Source organism: Meriones unguiculatus, chromosome X (assembly GCF_030254825.1).
Source record: "Meriones unguiculatus strain TT.TT164.6M chromosome X, Bangor_MerUng_6.1, whole genome shotgun sequence".
Taxonomy (NCBI): Eukaryota; Metazoa; Chordata; class Mammalia; order Rodentia; family Muridae; genus Meriones; species Meriones unguiculatus.
This window is the reverse complement of record NC_083369.1, coordinates 60,114,895-60,133,332: the sequence shown is the minus strand read 5'-3', so window position 1 is coordinate 60,133,332 and position 18,438 is coordinate 60,114,895. Positions and strand designations below refer to the sequence as shown.

At 37.9% G+C, this 18,438-nt stretch overlaps 1 pseudogene across 1 annotated transcript; it reads right to left on the bottom strand.

Annotated features, from left to right (window-relative positions):
• Positions 1 to 15,751: 15,751 nt before the first annotated feature.
• LOC110544822 (elongation factor 1-alpha 1-like) lies at positions 15,752 to 17,397 on the bottom strand (annotated as a pseudogene). Its single transcript, XR_009588436.1, has one exon. The product of XR_009588436.1 is annotated as an elongation factor 1-alpha 1-like (transcript).
• Positions 17,398 to 18,438: the final 1,041 nt, after the last annotated feature.

The window sequence follows — 18,438 nt, the reverse complement described above, 5'->3', positions numbered from 1 at the left end:
GAGCTGTTTTGCTTAACTAGGCTTCATTGTCTTTTGGTGCAACACAGGGACATTAGTACTTGAGAAGACCTAGCTATCTAATTCTTGTTCCTTCTGGACGAATACTTATGGCTCCTCAGTGCATCATCATCACTCAGATATAGGTGATTCAAAACAGTCTGCCAAGGGAAAAACAAAAACAAAAATGCACACAAATAAGACCCAGTTTTATCTATTTTGAAATAGAATTCAGAGTTAAAATTCTTAGTGATGGGGTCCTTGTTTCAGATCTCACTGTCAAATGCAATGCCTTTCTAAAGAATCAGCATTCACATATGTGTGGAAGTGTGTGTGTGTGTGTGTGTGTGTGTGTGTGTGAGTGTGTGTGTAATATTATTTTGGTATTGAGGTTTTGAGAGAAAATGCTCTGGGAAAAGCAAAATTCATGAACCACTTTATTATATGAAGGTCCCTGCTGTCTTATTAAAGTCAAAACTTAATAGAAAAAATGTCACTAAAATTTGTAAATTTACTCAGAGGCTGTACTCATTTGTCTTATCTGTCATTTAATAATAAGCTAGTGAAATACCAACAGACAAATAGACTAAGGCCCTTGGAGTTTAACCAAAATGGTCACATGTCCTGAGGTATAAATGAGCTTATTTTCAACACTGATATGACATTGAATATCCAGTTGAGTAGAGCTTTAAAGAAATTCCAGAGCCTTCTAAATGTAGAACTGGTAGAAACTCACAGAGAAGAAAAACTAAGAGACAAGCCAGTTGGGGAAAAAACATTGTTAAAGAGTTGGGCTTCTGTGCTACATAAGTCAATACCCTTCTTTCTTAAATATGATGCACACAGTGCTCATTATACAACACTGTCAATTTTTCAGCTCCCAGTCTTACACCAATTAAAAGCTACCCAAATTCCCAGACAGCAACCAAACACATTTCTTAAGATCTACCTAATTTGGTTGGGGTAATACACAAAATATCTGACTTCTTTTCTTGTATGTTGCTTTATACATTTTTGAATTTTTCTACTTTGGGCTTCAACCAGTACAAATGATCTAGGACCACTGAATTGCCACAGTAGCACTCTTAAGCTAAACTCATGCAAAGCATGTTATCCAGGTAAATTCATGCAAGTCCTGGCCTTCCAAAAAAAAACAGTCATTATTGAGAATACTAGTAAATATATCTTAACAAATATGAAATAAATGGAATGTAACATCCAGACAAAACCCAGAGACATTTGCAGAGGAAGATAGAAAAAAAAGGAAAAATATCATGAGCATCTACTAATTATATAAAAAATGGGTTTCATTATAACATTTTATGCATGTATTTTTATTATATTCTGATAATACAAACCCCATTATTCTCTCTTGACTATGCTGCTGATTTCCTTCCCATTTTGAAATAGTACTTCTCCTACTTCCATGGCTTTTTGTTTTCAAAGATGAAATTTTAGAGATGGGTAAACTTAATTAGATGAGATATTAAAACTCTTTTATAAAAAAGTCTTCAAGTAGCCTCTTAGAGAAGAAAGGTTGGGTAAAGGAAAGAAAGATTATATAGGATTTTAAAATTACTCATGCTTACCGTTTGTGGTTTTTGTGATAGCTTGGAAATTTGAGAATGAGAACAGAGCTAGTTATCAAGAAAAATCAAGGAAGAAAAGGTGGGAAGATGGTAGGGACCAGATGTTTAGACTTTTTTGTTGTTGTTGTTGTGGGGAACTGCTGTGAAATACTGTTTTCTAGACTGCTGAACTCAAGAATTCAAAGCTCCTGTGGCTAACTGCTTAAGATCAAGCCCGCATGAATAGAGGGGCTTGTGAGGCCCTATACCTAGCTAAGGAACTTTTCATAGTTTCTGGCTTGCTAGAGGAGGAAAGCTATTTTCTTCAGGATTGTGGCCTCCTATAGGTTTCCTGTGCTCCAATAGATAGCCCTTCATAGCAATATTAATTAGACAGTGGGTCAAAAGAAAAGGACTTGGAATTAAGAAAACATAGGGACATCTGATAGAAGTTGAAAGCGGGTTGTGGGATAAATCTGGTTTAAATACATCATATACATATACGAAATTACCAAGGAATTAAAAAAATAGAATGAATCAGTTCAGTTGGTAGTTGTACACACTGTCCTATTTGTAGTAGAGATATGTCATCTGTAATGTCACCACTGCCTTGTTATCAGAGGAATTCTAGTATATTTATGGAACATTTCGGCATGAATATCACTTGTAAAGCCCTTGGAGATACCGGGATTATTTATTAACTAGTGACATTGAAGAAAACATTTGATAAGAAAGAAAAATAAAGAGTAGTCAAATGTAATTCCAAATAAGCATTTATTGCATTAGGTTTGGAATCCATTTTTCCCTGGAGGCAATTATCTTTGGATAAATGAGTTACTGAATAAAGCAAGCCACTATTACAAGTCAATTTTTCCTATAGACTTTTTTCATGAAGGTAAACTATTGAAACTGCTGATCATAACCTGTTATCTATGTACAAATTTGAAAACTGTAAATTTTATCAGGCAAATTTGTTCTTATAACTCAATGGTTCCAGTTCACACAGCACAGGAGAAAGAGCAAAGACAGTTGGGATAGGTTTACCTTATTCATGGAGTTCTTGCCACAAATATTTTAAATACCTTTGAGCACATTACCATCTGTGTGTATTCAACTAATGAGCTGCAGACTAGATGAAGGCCAATCACTTAGCATTGATTAGTTAGAGGGAGGCTGTTTAATTTCCAAGACATTAATGAGGCACTCACTCTTCTCATTAGATTGAATCTTCCTCTTGTTAGGGCTAGTAATCTATTAATGAGTCTTTAGCATATCTTGGTAAAGTCAACTTTCCAATAGAATCAAGCACAGAAACTCAGGTTAGGCAAGTTATACTGGCAACACTATAACACTCAGATAGAACTGATAAGTAACCAACACAAGTAATTTCTCTGGAGTTCTGTTTGTCCATCCACTTTTTATCTTTGGGTGCATTAGCTGAGGAATAGTGCATATCAAGTAACTGACAGTGGAAATTTTGCTTTCTCAGTGAGTGACTTTGTGGACTACCCTATATAGTAGCCTCCTGCTGGTTCATCTAAGAAGGAACAAATTATGTTTGGTTTCAATGTTTAGTTATTATACCACAAGTCATTATTTGATTATTACAAGATCTACTCCATTGTTTTATTCTAAAATCCACAATGAGTTTGTAATCATGCTTGATAGAAATGAAAATAGTATCTGAGTTTTGAAATGCATATACCAACACCATTGACCTGCATTAAATCTACCAACACATATACACTAAATAATTGTGATCTGGATATGTGATTTTTGGGGTGAGCATTAGTAAGCATGTTTCTTTCCTTCAGGATCCCTGTGAATACTCTAAAGATCAGATCCTACTGCAATCACATTGAGACTGGATTTCCACACCTGCAAATGGTTTAAACATGGTTAAGAAACAACTGTTGAAGTTTAATATATTGCTTCCTTATTTTATTCTGTACTGGATTATGTGTATGTATGGGTGTTTGCCTACATACATGTCTGTGCTCCACTTGTGTAACTGATAACCGTAGATGTCAGAAGAATATGGCAGATCCCCTGGAACTGGGATAACAGATGGTTGTGAGCCACCATGTGGGTGTTAAATATTGGTCCTCTGGGAGAGCAGCAAGTGTTCTGACCCATGGAACCATCCTTTCAGCATCTGTGCTAGAATTTTAAATTTAAAAAAGCCTACGAATAACATTTAAAGAATTCTATTAATTATATTAATTTTTGAAAGTGGAGTTTAAATAAAATTTCACAATACTGACTGGCATCATGGCACTTGGCACTTGCCTTTAATCCCAGCACTCAAGAAGCTGAGGTAAGCAGAGCTATGTGAGTTTGAGGCTAGACTGGTTTACACAGAATTCCAGAACAGTCAAAGATACATTTAAAAAAAAGGAAAGTGTTAAAATAGTAAATAATTTTAAAGATCAATACTTAAAATTATAAAATTTATATGTATTGTTATTAGTAATCTGTAACTGTTAACAATCAGTGATGAATCTAATTTTAGGTTTTCCTCTAAAATTCATTTGGGTTAGTTAAAAGTGGTGAAATTTTTAAGTAGGAAGACATTATCTTTAAAAATAATCATTCTATGTAAATCTTACTATCAAAACCCTTTTATCTAAACAAGACTCTTAGTAGATGGAGGAGATCACCAACCTACCCCTAAAAACCTCAATCCAAAACTTACCCTATCTACAAGACCCACAGGGACAAAGATAGAACAGATACAACAGAGTCTGAGGGAATGTCCAACCAGTGATGGGCTCAAACCTAAGACCGAGCCCAGGGAAGAGAGCCAACCCCTATCACTATTTAAGATACCCTGCTATGCTTGCAGATAGGAGCCTGCCAGAGTTGTCCTCTTAGAGGCTCCACCCAGCAATGACTCAAAACAGATACTGAGATTCACAACCAAACACTGGGGGAAGTATAGGGAATCTACTGGAAAAGTGGGGGAGGGATAAATGGAGCCAGAGGTGACAAAAGCTTTACAAGAAGAGCACCAGAGCCAATCAACCAGGGCTCAGAGGGGCCTATGAAGTCTGAAGCACCAAGGACAATGCATGGTCTAGACCCAGGTACTCTATTTATAAGTAGCCCATAGGCATCTTAGGCCTCATGGGCCCACTAGTCAGGAGAGTAGGAGATATCTCTGACTCAGACTATGTTGTCTGCTTTTCGATCACTTCCTCCTAATGGGACTGCCCACCAGGCCACAGGGGAGGAAGATAAACTTAGTCTTCAAGTTAATAGATGAGCTGATATGTCTGAGTTGGGGGAGATATGGGAGCAAAGATGGGACTTGAAGGAGAAGATGGGACTGGCAGGAAAGGAGGGAAGGGCCTATGACCAAGATATAAATTGAGTTAGTTAATAAAAGATAAAATATTTAAGGCAGAAGTACAAAGATTCACATTCGTATCTTTTATTATGAAAATTTTGCTATCCTATAAAGTATTAAAGTATCAACAGATAAACAATTTGTACTTTCTGAGAATCCGGAAATGGTCTCATGAGAAAGAAAGCCACTAAATAAATGTGATAGGTAACTGGAAGGAAAAATCCTGATATTTCATGTCTTTCTTTCATTTCATAGTACACACAAACTTGTCAAAGGTTCTAAGAAGTCCTACTATTTAAAGAAAAATCCCCCTCATTAAACCCAGAAAAATTGTGTGATCCTAATTGTGCATGTGATTAATCACAGCCTATCTGATAAAATAGCTTTTAAGCACAGAAATGACAGGTGAGTAGGAGTGCTAAGACAGATGATGTAACATTACAGACAATAGAAACATGCCCTGTAAGTAAGAACTGGCAAGGATTGATAACAGACTAAAAGAAAGACAGGAAGGACTAAGTTCATGCCCAACAGGAGCAACAACAACAGGAGCCCAACATTTCCCTTGAGTATGATTATATGTTTGCAATGGTTTTCTGTACAGTAGTTGTAGTTCAGCTTTGTTTTTAAGATCACTCCAGCTGCAGAATACATTGCAATTTTAAGTAAACATGAAGAAAAACAAGCCAGTCAATTTTAACTTTTAGTTAGAGATGATGGTGACTTTGGGTGTGGGCAGGTTAAGGTCAGACACCCAGTTCCCTGGTGGATAGACATATTACTAAACATACGCAGCTTTTAGATAACATATTCTGAGTTTCTGTTGTGTAAGTTTTTTTTCTGAAGAGAGATAAACAAATGTCTATTCACCCCTAATGGGATGCTGATGAATAACCAACAATTCTACCTACTCTAGTTGGTGAACCAATGAGTTTATTCTGATTACCTGCAGGTACAAACATAAGGGCTACTAAGAGAAGCATAGTTGACTCAAAAGGAGCTGCACCAATAAGAAAAAGTCCACTATAGCAATTTTGAACCCATAGAGATCCGTGCACGACTTGCAAATGTTTATTGCATTCATAACCTGAAGAGGGAGTGTGTTGCTGTTGAAACATTCTGAGTTACAGATTGGAGAAGCATCAGTTATTGTAATAAGTCCTTCAGAACTCTGACTAGGGATGAAACCCAGGGCCTCATGCATGCTACCCATGCCCTGTGCCACTGAGCTGCATCTTCAAACAAGAATTTAGTTTTTATGTTGGGAAACTACAGTCCCAAATACTAAATTATGTCTTGCCTAATCAGACACGCAAATATTCTGTCTTATGATAGTTGGTAGGTCCTTATTCTTAGAATGAACAGAAAAATCATGAAAATTAAAGGGTTACAAGGGGAGATAGAAAAACCCGGGGGGAACAGGAGCTCTAAAAGGAGACCAGCAGGGCCCAAAACAACTGAGCCATGGGGTTCCTGCAGAGACTGATACCCCAACCAAGGACAATGCATGGAGAGGACCTGGATCAGATGTAGCCCATAGACTCAGTATCCAAGTGGGGTCCCTAGTAAGGGGAGCAGGGGCTTTCATTGGCATGAACTCAGTGACAGGCTCTCTGATCACCTCACCCTGGGGTTACAGCCTTGCCAGGCCACAGAGAAAGACAATGCAACCAGTCCTGGTGAGACCTGATAGACTACGGTCAGATGGAAAGGGTAGAAGACCTCCCTAACAGTGGACTAGGGGAGGCATATAGGAGGAGAAGAGGGAGGGAAAGTGGAATTGGGAGGCGATGAGGGAGGGGAGCCCAGCTTGGATACAATTTGAATAAATTGTAATAAATGATAAAAAATATATAAAAAGTAAAAGAAAATCATGATGGAAATCATATACTTGGGGAGAAAAGTGGTTATATAAGTTAATATTCTCTGGAGTGGATATGTATAACTTATACCTGTGATTGCTTAATTATATTCCTATAACTTTCGACATTTATATATTGAATATTTTCCAAAGTCCTGTGTGTTGAGGACCTGGATCTCAGCCCATGTTCTACTGAGTTAGTGGGAAATCTGTGGCAGCCATGAGCTCATTTCTCACTTCGATTGTATTTTTATTTTGAGCATGTCATATGAATCAAGACACAGAGTCCACAGACTATTGGATTCTTTCACTGAGAAACACATTTACGATTCATCCACATACCATGTGTATTGAAAGCTCTTGTCCTTTTACCATTATAAAAAATATTCTTTTGTATCAAAGATTCAGTTTGTTTGCAAATTCATCCCTTCAAGAAAAAAAAAAAGTTGCAAGGACCTTCAAACACTGACCCATATTTCACATACAGTGCAAACTTCTTCAGGGAGCAAAACAAAAACTTCTCTAGATAGGCACCACCTATTTATTGATTTCCTGCTTCCTCTAGAAGGCACCTGGACAAGAATCACTGAAAACAAAGGCCAAAAACACATTCTGTAATGTGGAGCTAAACTTTCAGTTCTTTCAAAAATGACAAATGTTAAATAGAGTGCTCTTCTTACGAAATTACTTGATTAAAACACAACGACCTTCTCTTACAACAGTTTTAAATATATCCTAACATCCTAAACAAAATTTAATAAGCTTTCCCGTTATGTTTTAATTTTCTCTACTTTGCCAAGGGTGAAAAATAAGACCCATATTTGTCTGTACACTCAGTTAAATTTGGTTCCTCTGTGTAAATAGACTCGCATAAAATGACATCAATATTTTATAACATCCTAAACATTAAAGAAAACTATAGGTGACCACAAATTAAAAAAAAGAGAAAGGCACACAATATCCATGCACAGGCACACAGAACCATGCACACACACACACAATTATGCACAGACACACGCAAGCATGCTCAGCCACTCACAAGCATGTCCAGGCATACAACATCCTTGCACAGGAACACAAAACCATGCAGACACACCTCTAGTTTCTGGTGCTAACATTTTGTACATTAATTCACAAAAGGTTTCTTCTGGCCACAAAAATAGAACCTACCTTGAGACTCTTATCATATTTATCATGTGGTTAGTAATTAAACAATTCAGAAAAAAGGATGTAACCACACTAATAAGATGGCTGTCACCTTTTGAGCATCAAGTACCATAGCAAGACCTCCTTTTTACATATTTTCTTAAATTTTATGGTAATTCTTACATAGCTCATAACTGTATTTTATAAAAATCATGGTAAACCCAATAATGCATTTAGGATTTTGTACATTTAGAGACTGTTATTATACATATAGTATTGAACTCAAATAGGTTCAATTTAATAATATGTCTTCTTCCTATTACCCCTTCATTGATAACTGTGATGGTTATGATTAATTGCTAGTTTCACAGGATCCAGAATCACCCAGGTTGTTATACCTATGGGCACATCTCTGAGGGATTTTCTAAATTACGTTAATTGGGATGAAAAGACCCACCTTTACTGTGAGTGACACCACTGATCACTGACAGCCAGGGCATTGGGGCTGAATAAAAAAGGAGAAAGGAGTTCAATACCAGTGACTATCCATTTCAAGTTCTTGCTCCGACTTTACTCAGACAGTCTGAAACTTTGGGCTACAAAGAGGATGAAAAGCCCTAGAACCTGATAACAGAACTTGGCAGTGTCATCCATGTGGTTTTAGTTTTATAGAAATGAACTACGGAACTTAGATGGGGTCACGGAGTCATATGCCTTGATTTCATACAGCCACTGAGTCTGGGTGCCAGAGTCATTGCAAAGAGAGGTGTGAAGGTGAAACCTAAGTTCCATGGAGACCCTAGGTTGCTGGAGAGAGCAAAATTCAGACATGCACGTCTAAGAAAGACAGTGCATGTCCTACAGGCTTGAAGAGGTGGGGTTACACAAACTCCATAAATCCCAGATATTTCCCTGTTGTGTTTTTGTCTGGCTGTTATCTAATCTTTCCTTCCTTCCTTCCTTCCTTCCTTCCTTCCTTCCTTCCTTCCTTCCTTCCTCCCTTCCTTCCTTCCTTCCTTCCTAAGTACCTATGCCTTTCTTTTGGAAAGGTTTACATTGTGTTATTGTATTTGCACATTGTACATATATAACATTAAGAGATCACCTAAGTTTTGGAAAAACCATGCACTTATACTTCTGAACAGTGTTGGAAATGCTTAAGATACTGAAGAATTTTGAAGTTGTGCTAAATGCATTTTGCATTATGAGTTAGTCATGAAAAATAGGTGCCACAGAGATGCAAATTGCGACTTAATCTAACATGTCTGCATGTCATGTTGACAAGAGGTGGATTTGTGATGGTGTATCTACTTGATAGGATCAAGGGTTACCAAAAATAGCTGAGACTATCTGAAGAAAGCTCTAGCTTAGGTAAACTGAAGTAGGAAGGCCTAATTTAAAAATGGTTGCCACTATTTCACCAGCTGCTAACTTTTATTAAATTAAAAGAATAGAATGACCTAAACATCAGTATTTGTATTTCTGTTCTTCCTAGCTACAAAAACAATGCGAGTGGCTTTCTCACACTCTTGCCACCATGACTGTCAAGATGATGGAATATATCTTCCAATTGTGAGCCAAATAAACCTACCTTAGGGCATTTGCCAGAGTAGTGAGAAAAGTAACTAATACAGTAAATTAAATTGGCTAAACAGGTACCATAGTAGAAAAACAGTATACATACATATATATATATATATATATATATATATATATATATATATCATGTGGGTACTATTGGGCAAAATTTATCATACTGTAAGTGTATAAGCAATATCCATGAATAAACTATAATGGAGCATAAACAATTATATAGTTTTTAACTGGTTATGATGGTTTTTTAAAAGAGGAGGCATGCAGGTAAAAGCTTTAGTGGATTTTTTTTACCTTTTGATTATATTGTATTATAATTTATTCACTTTATATCCTGGCCATAGCCCCCTCCTGTATCTCCTCCCAGTCTCACTCTTTCCCTCCCCCATGTCCCTCCCCAAGTCCACTGATAGGAGAGGTCCTCCTCCCCTACTATATGTCCATAGCCTATCAGCTATCATTAGAACTGCTTGGTTCCTCTTGCTTTGTGGCCTAGTAAGGCCACCTCATCAGGGAGAGATGATTAAAGAGCAGGCAACAAAGTTCATGATAGAGACTGGCCCTCCTACACTTACTAGGGAACCACAATGGAGACTGAGCTGCCCATGGGCTACATCTGAGCATGGGGTCTATGTCCTCTCCATGCATGGTCCTTGGTTGATTCATCAGTCTCTGCAGGACACCCTGGGTCCAGATTTTGTTTTTTGGGGGGGCTCTGTTGGTCTCTTTGCAGAACACCTTTTCCCTCCAGGTTTTATTTTTTTATCTCTCCCTTCTTTCATAAGAATTTTATGTAAGAAATGGGAAATAGTAAGAGCTGGAGAGGACAGAAACTCCACAAGGAGAGAAACAGAACAAGAAAATTTGAACACAGGGAACTTCCCAGAGACTCATAATCTAACCAAGGACTATTCATGGAGATAACCTAGAACCCTGACAATGTGGCCATTTCTGATGAGAACTGATAGACTAAGATCAGAAAGAAGGAGAGGAGGACCTCCCCTATCAGTGGACTTGGGGAGGGGCATGCATGCAGAAAGGGGGGGAGGGTGGGACTGGGAGGGGAGGAGGGAGGGACTTATGGGGAAATACAAAATGAATAAAGTGTAATTAATAAAAGTTAAATAAAAAATTTTAAAAATGTAAATAAAATAAAATAAAATAAAATAAAAAAGATTCCCTGCACTCTGCCCAAAGTATGGCTATGAGTCTCAGCATCTGCTTTGAGACCCTGATGGGTAGAGTCTTTTAGAAGCCCTCTGTGGTAGGCTCCTGTCCTGTTCCCTGTCTTCTCCTACTTCTCCAATGTCTATCTTGTTTGCCCACCTTTAAGTGTACTTTTAAGATTATTCATTTCCATTAATAAAAATAATTACAAAGGGATATCCTTTTACCTCTTGCCAAGATCTAGCAAATAATTGTATAATTCATATTTATTGTACAAATAAACCTAGAAAGTTGACTTGAACCAGCCGTTATTTATTCTTCTTTGACCTGCTCTTGTCATTGTAAAATGGATTTAAATGTTTTAAGCAAAATAATGCTAATCCTTGAGTGGAATGGTAAGTTGGAAGCTATCTTGCTGCCAATTCCAATGATACATCAGCTTTTTAAGAAACTGAAGTATGGAAGGAGCACCAACATGTGAATTCTGAATATAAATTATTCTCACTGGCAATATGAGATACATCTTATTAAGAAGAATAATTTGGGAATGTTCACTCTGTTGGAACTCTTAACTTTTGATATCTTATATATAAACAATGTCATAACAATTGTACTTTCACCATCTTCTGAAAATTCTTGAATCATTTGTAATATTGCCTTCATATGGTGAAGCCACAGTTATCTCTTCTAATGACTCTAAATGTTAATAGATCAGGAATGTTCATTGACAATTTCCAATCAAAGCTGGTTTACTGAAAGTCTTTATTGAACTTTGTAACTAAAAGAGAATCTTAGAAGCACTGATGAAATACATGGAAGGGGTTGTTAAATCTCTCCTATTTTCTCCTCTCCTTAACTCTTGTTACCAATTTACCCTGTGACCTCAGGGCAATTCAATAGTTCCGTCTTGGTCCTCTGGATCCTCATCTATGAATCTGGAATGAGATTGGTTATTATTTGCATGACTCTACTCACTGAACACTATACATAGACAATAACAGTAATAACAAAATCTAAATAAGAAGCTAGTATTTCTATCAAGAACCCACAAGATTTTGCATCACAGATCAGTGAATGACCTGAAAATAAAAGCTGTATTGCTGGACACAATATACTTCCCGCCTTTCCTGACCATCTTTAACATACTGTGTTTCTTCCTGCCTTCCTATGAGGAACACTAATCATGCTTCCACAATCAAGGGTCAATTGGGTTTTAAAGGTTGAAAGATAACAAAATGATAAAATGTTCACACTAAGAATGTCATTGTTTTTTCCAACCAATTTAACTTTCAGTATATAGGCAACTGGTAATTTATAGAAAGTCTAGTTCCAGGCCTAAGGAGGAAAGAAGGAGGGTGTATTAAAAGAACTCCATATTGTCCTGTTAAGAACTATTTACCTACCCTCTCACTCTCTGCAAGAAGGAAAAGTAGTCTGTGTCAGATTGCAGGAGAATGGCCTCCACAGGTTCTGGCATTTCAATATGTGAACTTCAACTGGTGGTCCTGTTTCAGGAGGCTTTGGAGAGGAGATATGTCACTGGAGGCAGGCTTTGAAAGGTTAAAGACTCATGTTCTCACTAGCTCACTCTCTCTGCTTACTGTTTGTTGTTTAAAAGCTGTAAGCTTTTGGCTTGCTGCTGCTGCCTCCATGTTTGCTCCTTGCTACCATATCTTCTTTCCATGATAGACTGTTATCTCCCGGGAACCACAACTCAAGAAATTCGTTCCTTCTGTAAATTGCCTTGGTGTTGTGGACGTTTTGGTTTATAATATGTAAACACATTTTTTTGTTAAAATTCCAAGTTGGGGAGTTTTAGTTTCTCCATACCTGTTAAGTGTCTAGTGCTGAGCGTGGTCCTTGCCGGGTGGAATTAGTTAAATTCTGAGGACTTTGAGAGTTTTAAATATAACAGCCAGAGGAAGGAAATGCAGCTGCTTTGAGGAGGACTGCTTGCTGCTGGTTCATCCTGCTGCTGCATTTGCTGTTTGCTGATTTGCTGGTTACCTGGACTTCTGGATTTCTGGACGACTGATATTGGTATTGCCCCCAAAAGAATCCTATGACCCTACCCAGTGGGAAGAAGCAGAGAGACCTCTGACCCTGTCCTCACTGTCTTTCTCTCCTACCTGGTGTTGGGGTGTTGAGAGGGAGGGTAGAAACGTTTAATAACACTAAATAAAGTAGGTTTGTTAAAAATCATGGTCAACACCTTGGTCATGGTGTTTTTAGCAAAGTGATAGAAAAACAACTAATACATAATCTGTCTCCTGTCTTTTTACCAAATGCTCATAATTCCCACAGATTTAATGTAAAGAGTCTGCCAAGTTAACCAGAGAAAATGCAGACAGGTGACCAACAAGATAAACTCTTTTTTAAATTAATTTACTTTTTTATTAATTACAATTTATTCATTTTATATCTCAACTGTAGCACCTTTCTTCAACCCTTCCCAATCCCACCCTCTCTCTCTCTTCTCCAACCATGCTCCTCCCCCAGTCCACTGATAGGGGAGGTCCCCCTCTCCTTCCTTCTGATCCTAGTCTATCAGATCTCATCAGGAGTGGCCGCATTGTTCTCCTCTGTGACCTGGTAAGGCTGTTCCCCCTCAGGGGGAGGTGATCAAAGAACAAGCCACTGAGTTCATTTTCAGAGACTGTCCCTGTTCCTATTACTAGGGAACCCACTTGGTCACTGAGCTGCCATGGGGTACATCTGTGCAGGGGTTCTCCATGAATGGTCCTTGATTGAAGTATCAGTCTCAGAAAAGATCCTTGTGCCCAGATTGTATCATCAATTCAGTCTAATCAGCAACACCATAAGCTAAAATTCTGGACCAGGCAGTAGTTAAAACAATTTCAATTACCTTGATGATTAATTTCCATCAGTTAATGTACTTTAAACCAAATTCAGGAAAGTATAACAGATAAAAGCAAAATAAAGCTACTGTGGTATGGAGTGAGTGGGAGTCCTCACCACTCTGACAATCTATCTGTTCTCTGTGCTGTCTCCTAAGCAACTCCAATGAACCTTTGTTCAACAAGCTCAACTGACAAATGAGTGTATCATGCCTGATTGCCCAATACTCAGAAGACTGACACATGAGAATTGATGAGAGTTTGAAGTCATCCTGGGCTAAATAGTGAGTCCTAAGTAACGCTGAGCTACAGTGTAAGGCACACACGTGTACGCATACACACAAATGAAAATGATTTAAACCAAATCCAAACTGCTCATTTTTTTCCTTTAAGGAAAATACTAGTGCTCACGTAGAAAATGTGATTTAGTTAGCTAGTAATACTACAATCAAAGTGTTTAGAGTACCCACCAGCACTTAAACAAGAGAGTTTTTTATGTGTGTCCTGAGTACTCTAAGAGTACTGCTCTGCTTGAAGAAGAAGAAAGTATAGATGATTGTGCACTGGGATAGGATTATTTCAAGAGATGTTTCAAGTATTGAATTACACTTCAGCTGAAAACAGGGTCTGCAAGCAGAACATTTCTTTACTATAGAACTGGCCACTAAACACATGGCTAGCTCCTCACAGAAGTACTATCAGCCAAACAATTTGCTTGGCAATTAGCAATTATAAGAGCAAGAAACAACTATATCTTTATTTGTTTCAAATGGCAAAAACAACTTTTAAAAGAATCCATTAAAGTATCGAAGAAGGCTTGGCAAACTTGTATGTGAATTTCTAGGAAAAAAAAATGCCACTCTACAGGAATTAAACCAATCAAAATACTCAAAGAGATTTTATCCACACTGCCACCCATTTACATAATTTTTAACAATGATTTTGATAGCTTTGAGACATTGTAACTTCTGATAGGATACTCTAAATACATTCATGTACTTATTTACTTAACAAATAGTATTGTATTAAGTACACATTAGTTTTTCTTCCCTAAGGAGTTCAGTGACACTCTTCCAGGTCTATTTCATATGAAACATAAGTGTTAAAATGATTGAAGTAGAAATTTAAAAAATGGACAAAATGATCTCTAAGGATGTTTAGAGCAGCTATTCCATGATCATATAATTGTAGTTTATTAACTGAATCTATACAGATGCTTTAACAGTGAGAATATTTTGAATATTTTCATTTAATCACCTACATTAAATGACTATCCACCATTATCCTATTACACATACATGTAAACACACACTTGAAATTCTCAACATTTTGTCTTCATGATAAGTTTGGTTACAAGACAAAATAAACTTCCCTTGCATTATAGTTGTAACCTCATTTTTAATCAAAATTTATTACCATGCTGACTTGCTTAATAAGGTATAAATGTAAACATGTTGATTATTTTGTTGTTGTTAGCTTTTTAAAAAACATATCATACACAACATTTAAGTAAAAAATAAGTTATTTAGACCACAATATGAAACCTGAATGCAATTCATCCACAGTAAATGCAAAAACTATTTTGGGAAGTGAAAATAAAATGGAAATAACTACATAGCCTCTCTGGTGACAAAGTTGAAAGGGCAGAAGCCCAATTAGATATTTAGATATTTAATGGTAGTCATTATGGCCAATCAACAAAAGAGTTCTTTCCTTCTATCTGCATTCTTCCCCAAGAAGGACGTATGTCCTATACATAATTAGGAATGAAGTTGAAATTTCCAAGATGAAAGGTAAATCAGAAAAAAATAAAAGTCCATGCCAGAGATACAGAATTTTTGCCCAAGGGTAGAAACTTAGAAATTGAAGTAAACTGAAGAGACCATGTGGGTAAGGAACTTGCCCTTGGTAAGAGAATCTCTAACCAAAGCAAGACATGATTCTCTTAAAAGCAAATGTCACCCTCAATCTTAAATCATCCATTTATAACAGAAAACAGGCAACTTTTCATAATAAAAAAAAATGTCTCATCTCTTTCAAATCATCATTAGATTTCTCTCTTCCAAGACACCATAATTACAGGTTTTGTAACTTTTTTTTTTTTTTTTTTTTTTTTCTCATTAAACTTGTTTTAATGGGTCTCAAAATTCTGTGACAGATTTTTTGGTCAAGTTGTTTCCATTAAAAAGTACTGATTTTGAAAACTAATAACTTAAAACTGCCACACACACAAAAAATGGTCCACAAAACATTCTCCTTTCCTTCTGAAGGTTTTACGATGCATTGTTATCATTAACCAGTCTTTTACTATTAAACTTAAATGGCCAATTGAGACAAACAGTTCTGAGACCGTTCTTCCACCACTGATTAAGACTGGGGTGGCAGGTGTTAGGGGTAATATTCATTTAGCCTTCTGAGCTTTCTGGGCAGACTTGGTGACTTTGCCAGCTCCAGCAGCCTTCTTGTCCACAGCCTTGATGACACCCACAGCAACTGTCTGCCTCATGTCACGAACAGCAAAGCGACCAAGTGGAGGATAGTCAGAGAAGCTCTCAACACACATGGGCTTGCCAGGGACCATATCAACAATGGCTGCATCGCCAGACTTCAAGAATTTAGGGCCATCTTCCAGCTTCTTGCCTGAACGACGATCAATCTTTTCTTTAAGCTCAGCAAACTTGCATGCTATGTGAGCAGTGTGACAATCCAATACAGGAGCATAGCCAGCACTAATTTGGCCTGGATGGTTCAGGATAATCACCTGCGCAGTGAAGCCAGCAGCTTCCATTGGTGGGTCATTTTTGCTGTCACCAGCAACGTTGCCACGTCTAACGTCTTTAACGGACACATTCTTTACATTGAAGCCCACATTGTCCCCAGGAAGAGCTTCACTCAGGGCTTCATGGTGCATTTCAACAGACTTGACTTCTGTTGTGACATTGACTGGAGCAAAGGTAACCACCATGCCAGGTTTGAGAACACCAGTCTCCACACGGCCCACAGGGACAGTACCAATACCACCAATTTTATAGACATCCTGGAGGGGCAGCCGCAGGGGTTTGTCAGTTGGACGAGTTGGTGGCAGGATACAATCCAAAGCTTCCAGCAGTGTGGTGCCACTGGCGCTGCCATCTTTGCGGGTGACTTTCCATCCCTTGAACCAAGGCATATTAGCACTTGGCTCCAACATGTTGTCACCATTCCAACCAGAAATTGGCACAAATGCTACTGTGTCAGGGTTGTAGCCAATTTTCTTAATGTAGGTGCTGACTTCCTTAACGATTTCCTCGTATCTCTTCTGGCTGTAGGGTGGCTCAGTGGAATCCATTTTGTTGACACCAACAATCAGCTGTTTCACACCCAGGGTGTAAGCCAGAAGGGCATGCTCACGGGTCTGCCCATTCTTGGAAATACCAGCCTCGAATTCACCAACGCCAGCAGCAACAATCAGGACAGCACAGTCAGCCTGAGAGGTGCCTGTAATCATGTTTTTGATGAAGTCTCTGTGTCCTGGGCATCAATGATAGTCACGTAGTATTTGCTGGTCTCAAATTTCCACAGGGAGATGTCAATAGTGATACCACGCTCACGCTCAGCTTTCAGTTTGTCCAAGACCCAGGCATACTTGAAGGAGCCTTTTCCCATCTCGGCAGCCTCCTTCTCAAACTTCTCGATGGTTCGTTTGTCGATCCCGCCACATTTGTAGATCAGGTGGCCGGTTGTGGTGGACTTGCCTGAATCGACGTGGCCAATGACGACGATGTTGATGTGAGTCTTTTCCTTTCCCATTTTGGCTTTGAATTAGCGGTGGCTTTCACAACACCTGCGTTCTGACGGCAAACCCGTTGCGAAAAAGCGGTTTTGTAACTTTTAATCCTAGAGTTTATTTTCATTTTCTTTCCTCTTATACTGCAGAGAGGCTGGGATTTTGATTTCCACACACCTAAATCCAAGGTCATCAATGAACAACAACACATTTACGTAGTGACTTTCAGAGAAATCTGTGTTTGGTATGTCCATTCAGTGACATCATTAATATGCCACGAACTTCATTATAACAAAATGCCAAACTAAACTATGCAATTAAATTTTTAAATAAATTTCTTTCCAGTTGAATGTTATAAATTAAATACTATGGTATGATAACATATAATTATGTATATTAAATTTATTAAGAGAGTGCTATGTATCAGGAAGAAAGTCTCTGATCAAACCCAAAAGAGAAAGAGATCAATTTTAAAGCGTTCATATAGCACATGATAACATAGAACTTCCTAAAATTAAATTAGATGCATCTGAATAGTCTGTTTAAGGATATATTTTTTAAACTCCAGATATTCACAAAGAAAAAAAATACTCTTTTAGCATTAATAAAAGTGCATAATTTTCATGAGTTAGAGGCAACCTAGCCTTAATTCTTAAAGTGGTTTCTAAGTTTGAAAGAGCATATAGATAAAATAGATAAGGTATAATGGTCAAGGATTCTTAATTAAAATTATTTGATTCAGGACACACAAGAAACTAGAGTAAACTTAAAAAGGAAGAAGACTCAGATCAGTGCATCACTCATCCCTCACCATAGCAGCTACCTCCTGCAGTGGATGACAATTAACATGCAGATCCACAGGACGGTGTGCAGACAGTGGGACACTTTGGAACACTCAGTTCTAAATGGAATGTCTTTACCAAATTCCTCCATTCAAGGTTCAGGGAATCTATGTAGAAAAGGAACCAGAAGGATTATAAGGGCAGAGTGCAGGGAATCATATGAAAGAAGGGGAGTTTGCTGTGGAAAGGATAGGAGCTCCACAAGAACCAAACATATCTGGGCACGGGGTCTTTTCTGAGATGGACACTCAACCAAAGACCATGAGAGGATAAAACCTAGAACCTCTGCTC